Below are 15,375 nucleotides of genomic sequence, written 5' to 3' on the forward strand. Positions count from 1 at the left end.
TACTAGTATCATTTCACAGAGATGAATGATTTTTATTTTTTGTTAGATTTGGATTTAGATCCGAAAAAAATATATATAAAGAATTTAGATGCAAAACTCCCTAAATCTATCAGACCTTTGTAAATGAGCATTTTCTATCAGGCTCCTATTATTAGGTTCAAAAGTGTCATTTTAAAATTTAATAAAAAAATGTTATTAGCTGGTAAATAAAATAATTTTTTTATTGCCGTTCAATTGTCACTTTAGACAATTGTTTTTTAACAAGGTAGATTTTCTTTTGCATAAAAATCAGCTAAATCCACTTGTGCTTTTTTTTTTTTTTTTTGCAAAAACCTTTAAATCCACCTATTAGGACAAGGCAGTGTAATTAGTTGAAAAATTCTTAAAGATGCAATTAAAAATAAAACCATAAAACACATTACACAAACAATTACACCTAAAATAAAAAATACATAATTCTGTGAAGTAAATGGTGGTTTATTCCACTGTGATAACCCCTGATAAACCAGGGACTAAGCCGAAGGAAAATGAATTAATGAAATCTGTCAACAGGGTGTCGGCAAAGTCTTAAAAAGTATTAAAATGACTTCTATTAAAAAACACAATTTAAGGCCTTAAAGTCTTAAATTCACTGAAATATTGTCTTGTAGGTCTTAAAGCATTTTAAACTGGTCTTAATTTTCCTTTGTTTATGTAAATCTTCCCAATCAATAAAAAACACATCTCAATAAAGCTTACTAACTAATAACGAACTAATATTATAACTGTAGTCGGCATGTTGGTCTAACATTTAGTTTTTAAATAGTTTTTGTTTAAGTTTTGTTGAATAAAAATAAATGGTTCTAAGGTCTGCTTGTTTTGACACTATTTAAAATATGTGGCTGAGAAATTACTAATTCGAATTTTATTTTTTACTGCGAACAGTCATTGAAAAATCCTAAGCATCTAGCCCTAAATAAGTCTGAAATTTCAGGCCTATGGTTCTTTAAAAAGTTTTAAATTTGACGTTGAAAACCTGTAGAAACCAAGTAAGTGCAATTATCAATAACCTAAAAATTGACATTAATCAAATCTTAACAATCTGTTGTCATTTTTGATATTTGGGATTTATATTAAATGTAAGTAGAGCAATGTAAATATTGTAAACTAAGCTTGGTAGATTCAAATAATGCACTGTAAAAACATTGTGAAACATCAATATTTGTGCATTGTCCATTAATATAAAAAGCTTATTAGGTGTATATAGATATGCAGTATGAAGTAATATAAATAATTCTTACTTTTATACATTATATTTATCAATAAAATATAAAAATAGCTTACAGTAGATAATAAAACACAAAGTAGGAATATACTGGGCTAAAATGTGATGTCTCTCAGACATTTTTAGAAGCTCTCATTCATTCATTCTCACTATACTCAAGGTCTTAGTCTCTTTTTCATCTTTAGTTTATCTTCATAGCGTCCAAGTGGGATAAAAGAACGGCATCTTAACTTCATCTTTTGAGAAATTGAGTTGCCGTTTAATGTATAGTACATCGGACTCATTCAAAGTGATGTCACTGCACAAAAAAAAAACTTTATAATACAGCATGCTACACTTCTGTCTTTACATTGTGTTTTCTTTTTCTTACAATGCACAGAGTTTTGAGGTAAGGGACATTTTCATTTGCCATTCACTGACAATCGGACAGGCTCATCCAATTCATCTAACTCATTCATTCATTTATTCATTCATTCATTTTCTTTTTGGCTTAGTCCCTTTATTAATCTGGTGTCATCACCCCGGAATGAACCGCCAACTTATCCAGCACACGTTTTACGCAGTGGATGCCCTTCCAGCTGCAACTCATTACTGGTAAACATGCATAAACACTCACTCACAAACACATAAACTACGGTCAATTTAAGCATACCCAATTCACCTATAGCGCATGTCTTTAGACTTGTTTGGAAAACCGGAGCACCCGGAAGAAACCCACGCAAACACAGAGAGAACATGCAGACTCCACACAGACATGCCAACTGACTCAGCCTAGGCTCGAATCAGCGGCCTTCTTGCTGTGAGGCGAATGGGCTACCCACTGCGCCTCCATGTCCTCTTTATCAAATTTCATCTTTTAAAATCTAAATCAGAAGCAGAATAAAACAGTCTCCTCATAAAAGCCAGTGTCCTGACATTTTATCCCACCCATCAGATTGTGATACCAACACTGTATTTGATTATTTCTGAGGTTGGGGTTAGGGCAATATAACAGCTACTCCACATTAAAATTTACACTTGTTGCAAGATCTAATGGGGAGCATATTGTGCATCAAAATGTGCTACTTTTTGAATGGGAGGTAGGACAATCTGACAACTCGGACAAATCGTCAGAACACCGGCTTATCAGCGTGCTATTACATTGAAAACATTTTTATTACTAATAATCACAAAACTATGGAATCATCTCACAGAAGGACTTATTGCTGTACAACCCCTTGACTGAAGTTATGTATTGAGTTTATAGTAAAAACATTATTGCATATGGTATTTTCATGTTCAGCATTTACAATACCGGGCCATAGTTCATGGTGAAGTTACTCTAACAGCTTTCACTATCATATAACAATTATCTAGATGCTGTTATTGTCTCACCAAATAGATTTTGATTTTAAAACAGACTTTTGTGTAGCTTTATCTTTGATTAATAATTACTCATCCTTAGAATCTAGACTAGAAAGATTTACTAGATACTGAAGGGAAAAAGTCACATGGTCACTGATTATGTTGTTCACCTGGCCTGACTGGCCTCACTGAGTAAGACATTGTTCAAAACTGGAAAGGGTTTGCTTTACTTGTGAACATTCTGTGCTTTTTGACATCTTGGTCTGCGTAAACTACTTTCTGAAGCAGATTTTTATGACAAGAGTAGACATGAGTTTTGGATATTCCCCAGCCTGTTTTGGTACCTGCTGTCTCATGGGCATCTTTTTGACAAATTTACAAGTTCAAGTCCATCAATGTTTATCTACAAATTCTGCTGTGTGGTTTGATTTGATTTTTGGATAAAATGGCAGATAGAAATGGAGGTAAGTAATATGTCACTGCATTGATAGGTTAAATTGTCAGTAAAACAGTAAGTAACTTAACTTAAAACTGTAAATAACTTTACAGTTTTTTAAAGGCAAATGTTTGAGCTATAATTAAAATTAAAGTGTTGAAACTAACTCACAATTAGCTATTTTTGTAATTTACACGGTATTACACAGTATTTAACTGACTATGTATTTGACTGTATTTTACTGTAGGACAGTTAAGGACGTCACACACCGGATGCACCGCTCGGCGCCACGACACAGCGCACACATGACAGTTGAAAGTATCGCACACCAGACACAATATGTACAGTGTCCTGAGTCGTGGCTGGGTGCCGTGGACAGCTGCTGACTTGTGGCACCGGTGTGTGCATCCTTATAGAAACCTATGTTTAGAATTCTAAAATGCATGGTGCTCTGTGGTGCTACCTGGCACATCATCGAGCGGCGCTTTTGGTGTGTGTGACCCTTTATGCAGTATGTTACTGTATTTTAAAGTTGCATTGTGAGAATTAATATGTGTTTTACAGTAAAGTTATGGAATACTATAAATAAATATACAGCAAGATAAATTATGCTGTAATTGCAAATACAGTATTTTTGCTGTAATTGATTTACAGTAAGTTACTGCCAAACTGTTGCCAGTAAGTTACTGTAGATCCTACAGGAAATTGTTAACAGTGTTTATTATTATTAAATATATAGGTCGTATTTTATATTTTTATTATACATTTTAACAGATAAAGATTGAGATTTTTTTGAGGTTTTTTTTGTAGCTGACAACATTATCAAAACAACCATGTTCATATATATTCATTCATTCATTTTCTACCGCTTTTCTGGGGCCGTGTCATGAGGGCAGCAGTCTTAGGAGAGAACCCCAGACTTCCCTCTCCTCAGGCACTTTTTCCAGCTTCTCCGGGGGGATTCCGAAGCGTTCCCAGGCCAGCAAAAAAACATAGTGTTTCCAGCGTGTGCTGGGTCTTCCCAAAGGCCTCCTCCAAGTGGGACATGCCTGGAATACCTCCCTTGGTATGCGTCCAGGAGGCATCCGAAACAGATGCCTGAGCCACCTCAGCTGACTTACCTCGATGTGTAGGAGCAGCGGCTCTACTCCGAGATCCTCCCCGGTGTCAGAGCTCCTTACACTACACTTACTGCGCCCTGCCACCCTGCGAAGGAAACTCATTTCGCCGCTTGTATGCGAGATCTTGTCCTTTCGGTCATGACCCAAAGCTCATGACCATAGGTCAGAGTAGGATAATATATTGATTGGTAAATCGAAAGCTTTGCCTTTCGGCGGACCAGTACATTGATAGCATTACTGCTGCCGCTGCACAAATCCGCATGTCAATCTCACATTCCATCTTTCCCTCACTCGTGAACAAAACCCCAAGATACTTGAACTCCTCCACCTGGGGTAAAGACTTTCCTCCAACCTGGAGACAGCAAATCACCTTTTTCCAGTGGAGCATCATGGTCTCGGACTTGGAGGTGCTGATTTTCATCCCAGCCATGTCACACTCGGCAGCAAACTGCCTCAGTGCATGTTTGATGAAGCCAACAGAAAAACATACAGTGGTCTGCGAATCAGAGATGAAATCATGTGGTCCCCGAACCGGACCCCCTCCAGCCCAAGGCTGCGCCTTGAAATTCTGCCCATAAAAATTCTGGTCAGAATTGGTGACAAATGGAAACCCTGCCAGAGCCCAACATGCACTGGAAACAAGTCTGACTTATTGCCGGCAATGCAAACCAGACTCCTACTTTGTTCATACAGGAAGGAGACAGCCCTTAACAGAGCGCCTCTGACCCCATAGTCCCAAAGCACCCTCCACAGAATACCACGAGAGACATGGTCGAATGCCTTCTCCAAGTCCACAAAACACATGTGGACTGGTTGGGCATACTCTCATAAACCTTCGAGCACCCTGGTATAGAGCTGGTCCAGTGTACCATGGCCTGGATGAACACCCCATTGTTCCCCTGGATCCTAGGTTCAACCATCAGCTGGATCTTCCTGTTCATATAATTATGCAAAAACAAATACAAATGCTGTAGTATGCATACAGTACAAGGCTAATACTTGAAACTATTTAAATTGTTTTGGTTGTCAAGTGCATACTGTAACAATACACTGAAACATATGCATACACATGATACATGACATGATACATGACATACACATGAACACACAAAAGTGTGTGTTTTATTAACAATTTTTACATAATAATTGTATAATTTAAAAAGGAATACAGTTTTTATATAGCATTGTGTAATTATTTAGTATAAAACAAAGACTTTCTAGTTAAATAGCAATCAGTGCCCATTGAGGAAGCTGTTTAACCGTCCACTGGTTTAAACTTCCTTTATTTGAAAGTTCATTTGAAAGGTTTAGATCCCATAGATTTTTTTTCTCTAACGTTGTAAAACATCACCTTTAAAAAACGGATCTAGTCTAAGTCAGCAGATTTTTTCCCCCATTTTACAGAAGACCCTGACCTTGTCAGCAATTCAAGCATGTTCTCACTGTCGACCCAGAATAGGTAGGGAAATTCTCTGATGAAATGCATAACTTTTTTTAAACATCTACATTTAGCTTGTTCCTGTTTTAGATGTTTCAGGTCTGTAATGCTTTCCCACCTCTGTTACAGCTAATGAAATGTCTAAGCAAATGTGAGAATGTGTGTCAAAGCCAGAGTTACCACTGTATCTGAGGTGCAACAGGCCTGTGAACTCAATCTATCAGTATCCAGTTAGATACGGTCTGAGGTGACTTTGTGGCAATGTCAGCATATCTTTTCCTTTTTGTAGTATTATTTTAAATACTTTACACATTTTGGCTGTAAACAAATAAAATTAATTTGTTCATCAAGGTGGCATTTATTAAATGTAAAAAGTAACATTATAAAATGTGCATTTATTAAGTATTTATTTATTACTTATTGTATGTTGTTTTAAGTGAAATTAGTACTCTGGTCATTGCTTTTTTTTACTATTAACATTAGTATATAATATATAATAATAATATAATAATAGTAATAATAATAATAATAATAGCTATAATAATTCATATTAGAGGGATTTCTGAAAGATCATATGACTAAAGGTAGCCTTGATGAGCAGGACAAGCTTATTTTACATTTAAAAGTCCAACTGACCCCAAACTTTTGATTGGTAATGTATAAATGCCTGAATATAGCCATGTAAAAACTTTTATTTTATTTTATTTTTTAAATGTTGACTTGGTTTGGGAATGACATCTTAATGATTTACCACAGCTTCTTAGCACTTGCTTGTAGAGAAATTTACATTCCCAAATGTGGCCTGTGGTTGGGTGCATATTTTGCACTGTCGTTTTATTTGCACTGTCTGTTTCTATCTGTATTTTGTACTGTCTGGAGCCAGCACCTAAGCTTTTCACTCATCATAGCTCACGTGCTGCTGATGATGTGACAATAAAAGTGATTTGATTTGATTTGCACATGGAGGACTCATTTAAGATAATCTTTTTTGGAATCAACAGTAAAAAACCAAAAGATAAAAGTCTGCCCTGACCTCTCTCACAAGCATGAAAATTTAATCGAATGAAGTCAGTAGGGCTGAAAATGCAGTTGCAACAGTTGACTGTTTAATTAAACATGAAAGCCTAGAGTCACATAAATGTACAGAATGCAGAAATAAATTTATGTTTAAAATCTCCTTATAAGACAGGGACAATCTCTACACTCTTCATAAATTAAAGTATGAAGCCTTCCATCTTGAAGTGAAGTGCTTTTTCATATGCTTATTGATGCATTTTGATGGCTCTCAGTTTCAGATCTATTTCGCATGGATTTAAAGTTACCCATAAAATGAATCCTCTATGGTTTATTAATGAACCAAATAATGTAGATCACCAATGACATCAATCGGACTATGGACTCTCCTACTCCACCTAAAGGCCTCCTATAGTTAAGTTTTACCTTTTTTGATATTTCAGCTGATCTCCGGCTATGCCGGGAACACTTTTAGCTTAGCTTAGCATAAAATATTGAATCAGATTGAACCTTTAGCATCTTGATCATAAATATATAAAAAAAAGACTTTAGATATTTTTTTTTTCTATTTAAAGCTACTGTAGTTATATTATGTGATAAAAATGATGGTTAACAGGGTTCCCGCGGGTCCTTAAAAAGTCTTAAAATGTCTTAAATTAAAATCCAGAAAATTAAGGTCTTAAATTGTCTTAAATTTTACCGTAAAATGGCTGTAGGTATTACATTTTCAGCCGGTGTGCTTAATGACGATAGGGAAGCACATTGGTCCACCATAAAATATCTAATAGTTGATTCATTTAGTATGTTTGAGACATGAGAGAAATGAGATTTATTAGCTTATTACGGTAGGTCGGCTACAGACGCTTACATCTGTCTGCACCTGCGTGCTGTCATTAAGCGGTTGTTGACGTGAGGTTCAAAATGCAAAGATGGGAAAGTGTAAATTTAGCGACGTGGCGATGAGGCAATGTGTAGATTCTAACCTAACGAAAAGACCTTTTCGTTAGGGACCATGGGGCTCAAAGTCGTCGAGTTGCACATGAAAGGAAAAAAACAGCAGCGAGACATTGCAGCAGCTTGTCATAGCGGGTCCAGGTCAATCCCTGCATTGTTTGCAGCTTGACCTAACAATGTTACTAGTTCCGACTAGAGCTGAAAATCTCTGTTGGGTTCAGAGTTTATTTTTATCATTTTAGATGGTGTTGTGCCGGGCTTGTGCAGTAAATGAACAGTCATGTGGTGCATTTCGATTAGCTCGAGGAAGTAATCAAATTGTTTGTTACAACATTAAAATCCATCCCTGCAAAGGTGAAACAAATGATGACGGAGATGTCAAAAAGAGCGAATTTTGACAGCGGTTAAAATTGTGAAGTACCGTAAAATTGTGTTCAGTGCTGCTCAGTGAGAGCAGGACTGCAACAAAGCCATTTACAGTGGATTCAGTAATGTTCCCCCACAAAAACACAGCCTAATCTTGATGAGTAACGTTAAAGAATTTCAAATTATAACTAAATATTAATAAAACCATAAAATCATAATATAGTCAGAGTATGAAGGCCAATGTTAGCATTATTTTTTTTTATTATTCAGCTTCACCATCACCTTATAGTGAAGAAAATTGGCAAAAAAAATCCCACTGAGCCTTTATCTTCATTTCGTGATTGCCAAATACCCGCCATCATTTATATTTTATTTTAATTTAATTTGTTAGGAAAGACTTATTTTTATTGATGCGTTGGCCAATTTAAAGGCTAAGTGTATGTACCCAGGAATATTTAGAGTGTTGAGATGTAACAGAGGGCTTATTTTATTTTTTTGTTCCAACTTCCAAGTGGCCTATAGCCTATGTTATGAATAAGTAATGTTAACCCATATAAACAACACATTCATGAAAAAAGACAAAAGAGCTGTGTGCATGTGCACATTTGACTAATGTCGGGCTATAAACGGGTTCGGGCTTTTAAAAAGCTGTCGATCAAAATGTACTTGTCGGGTTTGGACTCTATCGGGCCTAACTTTTATAGCCTGATTACAGCTTTAGTTCAGACGCCCCTCACAGTCACAGTTTCATTTCACCACCAGACACCCAAAAGGCAGGTACTGTGGGTTATCCATATTGTAACAAGGCACACTTTATTGAAATCTAACGAGGACTTTAAAATGAGTTGCCTCTTCCAAAGAAATTATAAAATTTTGGGGTCTTAATTTGTATTTGTTGAGGTCTTAAAAAGCATTAAATTTTACTTTTAAAATGGTGCAAGAACCCTGGTTAAAAAGGGTTATTTTCTAGACTGATTCATCATTCCAGCATAATAATCAAGAAACTATGCTCCTGTACCTTTGCTGCAGCAGGCCTAATGATATTACGCAGTAATAGAAAAAAATATCAAAACTATTTTTTGATACACAATGGTCATCAAAATTGAGTACACCCCATTTTGAAAATCACTATTTTTATCAATTTCTCAGTGAATATAGGCAATGCATGTTGGTGCATGTTAACAAAACAGATTTATTAAACAGGTATATTTATTAAAATAATATGTTAGTCACCAAACATGTTTAGAAATTAAAAGATAATACAATTAAATTCAAGCAAAATATTGAAAAAAAATACAACCTACAAATTTCAACAATTTTTCCTTTTTTACTTTATTTTATTTATTTATTTATTTATTTATTTATTTATTTATTAGCTTTTTCCTCATTTTTAAATTTGCATTTTATAATTTTTTAAAACATATAAATGTGGCTGTAGTAGTTTTTGGACCGTTATCGTAAGTTATTTTGTTAGATAAGCTCCAGATTTGGCTTCAGTACTGACAAATCTAAATTATATGCAGAAATATAATATTGTATAGCTTTCAATTAAAAAATATTAATTTAAAAGATAAATTTGTGAGATGTGCGCTTGTATATGCTGAGCACTGTATTTAAGTTAGATGCTATTGGTCTAATACGATTTAATTATCATTGCTGAAGTAAGCTAAAAGTGTTCCCACCAAACCCTTTTTTTTTAATGCAACAAAACATACAAACAATGCCAGAGGTGAAACATGAAAAGAAAAATACAGATAAAAATAATGCTAGGCTTTGCTAACTCACAATAACTTAAAAGTGTCCCACAAATACACAGTTTCAACAGCTTTTTTGTTTGTACTCTCCTTAATGCTATTTAATGGTATATAAATGTTTGGTATTTTAAGTACCACTAAAAAAGAGGTTTCTGATTGCTAAATTTACAGTGATTGATGTGATACCTGGTAAGTATAATCAGAAGATTAATAACATAAGCTTCATTTTCCAACTTGTCATTCTTATATTCATACAGTAAAAGAAAATTTGACAGCTCTTTATCATTTATAAATTTAGATACTTTCCACCATAACCGTTTTGTATAGGGACAATACCAATCCCACCAGACCTGGAGATTGGCTGAAAGCATTGAAAAATGGTAAAACTAAACTGTTTAGCTCTCTAGGGGGCTTATAAAATGACATATTTCCTAAATAAAAGTGGAATCTTCTCTTTTATAAATAAAAATAAATATTCCGTCATCATTTACTCACCCTTTTAGTGTTTAAAATCAGTTGCAGTTTATTCTGTCAAACACAAAGGAACATTTTTAGAATAATGTTAGAAACTATTTTGTACATGGTGAGTAAATTTCTATTTTGAGTGAACTATCCCTTTAAAAAAATATTCATGGAAATAGTCTCTGTGTTTCACTTCTGTGAGAAGGTCTTGGAATGACATGATGGTAAGTGAGCGATGACAGTAATGAAAATGTAAATTATTTTATAATTATAATTATCGCTATCCATTTGAGCAGGCATTATTTGGGAATCTTCATACCTTTCTCTGTTTAAAAACATTGTTAAAAACTGTGTGTTGGGAATTTCATCAGTCCTCCTGCTTTTGAAACACTTTCACTTCCTTCAGTCACTGCCATTTCCTTCTGCTCTGAACTTAATGCCACCCATGACCTTTTGGCCATGTGAGGCATAATATTCCCCTTTTAACCTCCACAAGAGGCTTTAAAATTAGCTATAAATATTACGCTTAAGAGCTTTTATGGACTGGGCTGTTTGAGTGGCACTTGGGGAGCAGTACAGTATTCACAATAAAATATTGATGCCTCTCCTCCCATAACCATCACGATTTGCACTGTTTTCCCAACACTGTCGTCTTCACTCTTCCTTCTTGTTTGAGAGAGAATGTGAGAGAATGAAGTACATTACTTGTGTTTCCACTGGCTGTGGTAAAGGCTCGTTGACTGAGGAGTAGTGTATTTGTGGCACAGGACCCTTGTGAGGTTGTAACAGTTTGTCTTAGCACTGGCGGCATGTGTTTGTATTGACTAGTGTCAGGGCTAAATTGTGCTTGTTAATGTTGATTACAGCAGGTCAGTAACTCACATGACCCTGGAAAAGAGAATAGCTTTTAATGCTTTAAAACTACTGTTTTAGATAAATGTTATTGTATGTTTAAAAAAAGGAAGAGGGAAAATAATTATTTAGAAGTAACATTTAGTACAGCGTTACCAAACATTTAGGAACAGCATTGTTTCTCCTGGATCCTAGGTTCAACCATCGGCCGGATTCTCCTCTCCAGTACCCTAGCATAGACTTTCCCAGGGAGAATGAGGAGGGTAATCTCCCTATAGCTGGAGCACACCCTCCTGTCCTCCTTCTTAAAAAGGGAACCACCATCCCAGTTGCCCATTCTAGAGGTACTGTCCCCGACCTTGTGGAACGGGTGGTGGCCAAAGGTTAGGACCACGACAACCCGATTGTCAGGCACAGAAACTGGCTCTTGGGACATGGAATGTCACCTCACAAATAAAAGTTAAAAATATTAATATTATTATTATTGATAATAAAAATAATAATAATAATAATAATAATAGTAGTAATAATAATAATATTAATGTGAATATGAATATAGTTTTTAAAAAAGTATTCAACTTGAGACTGAATCCATTTACAAATGCAAGTTTTTTTTTTATCAGAAGAGAGAGGGAGATAGAGAGAGAGAAGTTTATTTATTTTTAATATAAACAGTTTAGTGACATTTTTTATATTCAAGTCCCAGCTGAGCAAGTTTGCATTTCTGTGTGGAGTTTGCATGTTCTCACTGTGTCCGCATAGGTTTTCTCCGGGTGCTCCGGTTTCCCCCACAGTCCAAAGACATGCGCTATAGATGAATTGGGAAAACATAATTGACCTTAGTGTATGAATGTGTGTGAATACGAGAGTAAGGGGGTGTTTTCCAGTACTGGGTTGCAGCTCGAAGGGCATCTGCTGTGTTAAACATTTGCTGGAATAGGTTTATTCCTCTTTGGTGACCTCTGATAAATAAGTGATTAAGCTGAAGGAAAATGAAAACATGAATGTTGTTTTTGTTTTGCAACTAAGCTTTTTAAACACTATTTAAAGTTGTGATTTAAGCTGAATGGAAAAGTGTCTTGAAACATAGTTAGGCCCATGGAAACTCTTTAACAAGGTTAAATCAGCTTGCACTGTTACACATAAGTAAATTTACCCCGTGCATGTGTTAAAGCTGAGCAGGTCACACAAAAGCTATAGTGAAGATTGCTTTATTGCATTAGAAAGTCTGTGGTTACAAGAAGACACCAACATTTCCTAGAGACACAGCTGGGAGCTTAATTCATAGGTCTGAAACTTGGAAAAATTTGTACAGATATTGAAGAGAAGCCACATGATTTTACAAAGGAAACAAAATACAGTATTTGCTAAATGAGGGCCCTCAATTTACTTCCCAACAACAGCAAGAAAGAAAGAAAGAAAGAAAGAAAGAAAAAAAGAAAGAAAGAAAGAAAGAAAGAAAGAAAGAAAGAAAGAAAGAAAGAAAGAAAGAAAGAAAAACATTTCAATGCAAAGTAAAAGAAATAAACAGAGTAAACTAGACAATTTTGGCATTCTTGTCAGGACATTCTGCTGAACAGCACTCAACCATGAATAACATTAATGCTTGAATATCCTAAAATTCATTTAGAAAGAGCTGTGAAGTTCTAGAACAATGTTTTATGTATCAGACTTTATTTGTAAGACTGGTGGTGCTTTCCAGCAGGACAGTCACCCCCCAGAAAATTTATCCTAATCCACTGTAATTTGGTTCTGGGCCTGGTTTTGGTCTTAGACTGTTTCTTGTTTTATGAGAGTTTCCGCCTGATGTGACCCTTTGCCTGTATTGTGGAATGTTCTATTGGGTTTTGTTGGACATTGAGTATGTTTACATGGACATTAGCAATCAAATTTTTTACATTAATATAAATAACGTACAGTGCATTGGGAAAGTATGCATAGCGCTTGACTTTTTACACATTTTTTTTTTTACAGCCATATTCCAAAATTGATTAAATTAATGTATTTCCTCAAAATTCTATACACAATACCCCATAATGACAATGTGAACAAAAAGATTTTTTGAAATTGTTGCAAATTTATTAAAACTAAAATATCTGAAAAATCACATGTACATAAGTATTCTCAGCCTTTGCTCAATATTTGTTGATGCACATTTGGCAGCAATTACAGCCTCAAGTATTTTTGAATATGATGCCACAAGCTTAACACCTGTCTTTGGGAATTTTTGCCTATTCCTCTTTGCAGTACCTCTCAAGCTCTATCAAGTTGGATGGGAAGAGGCGGTGTACAGCCATTTTCAGATCTCTCCAGAGATGTTCAATAGGATTTAGGTTTGGGCTCTGGCTGGGCCACTCAAGGACATTCACAAGATGAACTTTCGCCCCAGTCTGAGGTCAAGAGCACTCTGAAGCAGGTTTTCATTCAAGATGTCTCTGTATATTGCTGCATTAATCTTTCCCTTTGTCCTGACTAGTCTTCCAGTTCCTGCTTCAGAAAAACAACCCCACAGCATGATGCTGCCACCACCATGCTTCACTGTAGGGATAGTATTGGCCTGGTGATGAGCGGTTACGTGTTTTCTTCAAGCGTAACCCCTGGCATTCAATCCAAAGAGAATTTTAGTCTCATCAGACCAGAGAATTTTGTTTCTTATGGTCTGAGAGTCCTTCAGATGCCTTTTGGCAAATTCCAGGTGGGAAGTGGCTTCCATCTGGCCATTCTACCATACAGGCCTGATTGGTGGATTGCTGCACAGATGGTTTTCCTTCTGTAAGGTTCTTCTCTCTCCACAAAAGAACGCTGGAGCTCAGACAGAGTGATCATTAAGTTATTGATCACTTCCGTGACTAAGGCCCTTCTCCAACAATCACTCAGCTTGAATGGCCGACCAGCTCTAGGAAGAGGCCTGGTGGTTCCAAACATCTTCCACCTACGGATGATAGAGGCCACTGTGCTTTCCCAGCCTTGTGCCTTGAGACAATCCTGTCTCTGAGGTCTATAGACAATTTCCTTTGTCTTTGTGCTTGGTTTGTGCTTTGACATGCACTGTCAACCCTGGGACCTTATATGGACAGGTGTATGCCTCATCATGTCCAATCAACTGAATTGACCAAAGGTGAACTCCAAATAAAGCTGCTGAAACATCTTAAAAATGATCAGTGAAAACAGTGTGTAGCTTCACGGCAAAGGCTGTGAATACTTGTGTACAAATGTTTTTTTTTTTTTTTTGTCTTTTTTTAGGTTTTAAAAGTTATAAGCAGCACAGCACCGCTTCTAACATATAATGAAACACTACTATAGAAAAAATATATTTTTAAAATAGAATTAAGCTAGATTATAAATTACATTTTGACTCATCGATGCTGATTGGTCAGTAACTGTTAAAATAAAGAAAAGAAGACTCACTCTCTGATCACCAGGCTCCTGTAGATTCCTACCCCAAGTTAGCACTAAACTAAAAGGAGCTAAAGTGAAGAGTAGTCTCAGTCACACAATCTTTCTCAATGTTTACATCCCTGACACTTTGTTTGTTTACAAATTTTTGTCTAAGAGGAAGACATTAAGCCTGAAGGAGCCATTTTAAGTCATGTGAGCCCTATAGCCTGTAGGACTTGTGCATTATTGAAGCCTTCCACACAGTTTAGCACAAGTTGAGTGCTTCCTCAGCTACTGTTGTCCATGTATCATCCAAATGGGTACGCAGGGGTCACAGATACAGAAACACAGTCAGAAAGAGACAGCACACCTGACATTACGCTCAGTGTCAAAGGGTCCAGTGTTGTTTTGGCCCCAAATGACTCCAACTATGGTCAGAAACAGTTTTAATATTGTCTTTTGCTTTTCTCTGAAGAAAAAAAAGCGATTGAATGTAACTTTTGGGTCACATTTGGGTTAACTGTACTTTTAAATTGCAGATCCTCTACTGAGCAAAACTTCTAAAACCACAGCTTCTGTTTAGTGTGTTCCACTCTTGATTTGTGGTTGAATGATGTTGTTTGTCTTTGAGTGATGAGTGTCTGAAGTGTTGAAAGTGAATGTGTGCTGAACAATGTTGAAGGCCATACATTTGAAAACTCATCCAGGATGTTAGCATGGAGTGTGTTCTTATATTACAATTCAGTATTGCGGGGTTGGTAAGATGTTGGAAAGTTTTAAGTAATGCATCATTTATCAGAGATACAATTTGTGGAGAAAATAATATAAATTGAGAAATGAGAATTTATGGGTGTTTCCCAGTGCTGGGTTGTGACTGGAACGGCATCTGCTGCTTAAAACACATGTCAGAGTAATTGGCGGTTCATTGCACTGTGGTAAATCCTGAAAAATCCAAAGGATAGTGATTACGTGAATGTTTTAAAATGGAATTG

The 15,375-nt window shown here is 35.9% G+C and overlaps 1 protein-coding gene and 1 long non-coding RNA gene across 23 annotated transcripts in view; one reads left to right on the top strand and one right to left on the bottom strand.

The window, feature by feature from the left end:
• The window catches only part of lpp (LIM domain containing preferred translocation partner in lipoma), a 497,264-nt gene that overhangs the window by 319,759 nt on the left and 162,130 nt on the right, over nucleotides 1-15,375 (top strand).
• LOC141386288 (uncharacterized) overlaps nucleotides 550-15,375 on the bottom strand; it is a 174,157-nt gene continuing 159,331 nt past the window's right edge. The window contains exons 3-4 of the long non-coding RNA XR_012407977.1: nucleotides 1,681-1,771; nucleotides 550-699 (exon numbers count right to left, since the gene is read on the bottom strand). This is a non-coding gene — a long non-coding RNA (uncharacterized lncRNA). The remainder of the gene's footprint in view (nucleotides 700-1,680; nucleotides 1,772-15,375) is intronic.

Source organism: Danio rerio, chromosome 6, assembly GCF_049306965.1.
Source record: "Danio rerio strain Tuebingen ecotype United States chromosome 6, GRCz12tu, whole genome shotgun sequence".
NCBI classification, from domain to species: domain Eukaryota; kingdom Metazoa; phylum Chordata; class Actinopteri; order Cypriniformes; family Danionidae; genus Danio; species Danio rerio.